The following is a 2,096-nucleotide window of genomic DNA, read 5'->3' as shown; positions in this document are numbered from 1 at the left end:
TCTACTCCGAGTGGAGAGAAATCCTCCCACTCGGGGGCTTAGCCGCGAGCCCATCCTCGCCTAATTTTAAAATCTACTTCGAGTGGAGAGCAATCCTCCCAGTCGGGGGCTTAGCCGCGAGCCCGTCCTCGCCTAAGTTAAAAATCTACTCCGAGTGGAGAGCAATCCTCCCACTCGGGGGCTTAGCCGCGAGCCCGTCCTCGCCTAAGTTAAAAAATCTACTCCGAGTGGAGAGCAATCCTCCCACTCGGGGGCTTAGCCGCGAGCCCGTCCTCGCCTAAGTTAAAAATCTACTCCGAGTGGAGAGCAATCCTCCCACTCGGGGGCTTATCCGCGAGCCCGTCCTTGCCTAAGTTAAAAAATCTAGTCTGAGTGGAGAGCAATCCTCCCACTCGGGGGCTTAGCCGCGAGCCCATCCTCGCCAAAGTTAAAAAATCTACTCCGGGTAGAGAGCAATCCTCCCACTTGGGGGCTTAGCCGCGAGCTTGTCCTTGCCTAAGTTAAAAAATCTACTCCGCGTGGAGAGCAATCCTCCCACTCGGGGGCTTAGGTGCGAGCCCGTCCTTGCCTAAATTAAAAACTACTCCGAGTGGAGAGCAATCCTCCCACTCGGGGGCTTAGCCGCGAACCAGTTTCGCCTAAGTCAAAAAACCCGATCACACAAAGCATTCTGAAAACAAGAAAGCAATATTAGGATAAATCCACCAAGTTCGGATAAAATCCGTCAAGTTCAGAATCGCAAGAAAACGTACTCGGGCGCCAAGCCCGAAAGAGTTTAACGGTTACATGATCACTTGGCATTCCGAGGCAAATAAGTTCAAGTCATCAAACTTTATTTTTCACTCAGCAGGAGGAGGACTCGTTGGCTCAACGAAGGTGTCCAAGTCGATGCCATCATCTATGCGAGTGGCTACCTCAATGAAGGTCTGCATGAAGGATTCAAACTGGGGCCTCTTCGTGTTCGCCACTTGGAGAGCCTTCAGCTTTTCTTCTTTGGCATCCTTGCAATGGACTCTGACGATTGAGAGAGCTACGTCCGCTCCGCAGCGAGCAGCTGATTTCTTCCACGCCTGCACTCGACTAGGAACTTCATTGAGCCGAGCCATCAGTGACTCGAGGTCATTCTGAAGTTTATCCTCTGGCCACAGCTCTTGGTCTATCCTTGTCAGCGCAACCTTTAGTCGAGCAATGTACCCCAAGACGCTGTCGAGACAAGCTTCAAGTCGTAGTACATTCAGTGCAGCTTCATCCTTGAAGAGCGACTTTGTGGGGTCCAGGCCTGGTTCAATCCGGTCGGTTTCTGATGTCTACTACACGACTTTAATCTTGTAGACTCATGTTGGGCCTCCAAGCGCAGAGTTTTTTAGGACAGTAGCAATTTTCCCTCAAGTGGATGACCTAAGGTTTATCAATCCGTGGGAGGCGTAGGATGAAGATGGTCTCTCAAACAACCCTGCAATCAAATAACAAAAAGTCTCTTATGTCTCCAACACACCAAATACAATGGTAATTTGTATAGGTGCACTAGTTCGGTGAAGAGATGGTGATACAAGTGTAGTAATCATAGGAGATATTGATTTTTGTAATAGGAACAATAAAAAACAGAAAGGTAGCAATTGATAAAACGGAGCACAAACGATATTGCAATGCTTGAAAATGAGGCCCATGGCCCGTACTTTCGCTAGTGCAATCTCTCAACAATGCTAATATAATTGAATCATATAACCGTCCCCCAAAGTGCGATGAAGAATCACCCCAAAGTTCCTATCTAGCGGAGAACATAAGACATAATTGTTTGTAGGGTAAGAAACCACCTCAAAGTTATTATTTCCGACAATATATCCTAGAGATCATACTAAAATAACACCAAGCTATTCTTTCCGATCGATCTAACCAAGAGTTCGTACTAAAATAACACCAAAGCAAATTCAGATTCATAATATTCAATCCAACACAAAGAACTTCAAAGAGTGCCCCAAGATTTCTACCGGAGAAACAAAGACAAGAACGTGCATCAACCCCTATGCATAGATTACCCCAATGTCACCTCAGGAATCCGCAAGTTGAATGCCAAAACATATATCAAGTGAACCAAT

Source organism: Aegilops tauschii, chromosome 2 (genome assembly GCF_002575655.3).
Source record: "Aegilops tauschii subsp. strangulata cultivar AL8/78 chromosome 2, Aet v6.0, whole genome shotgun sequence".
Taxonomy (NCBI): Eukaryota; Viridiplantae; Streptophyta; class Magnoliopsida; order Poales; family Poaceae; genus Aegilops; species Aegilops tauschii.
Note: the sequence above shows the minus strand (reverse complement) of the source record.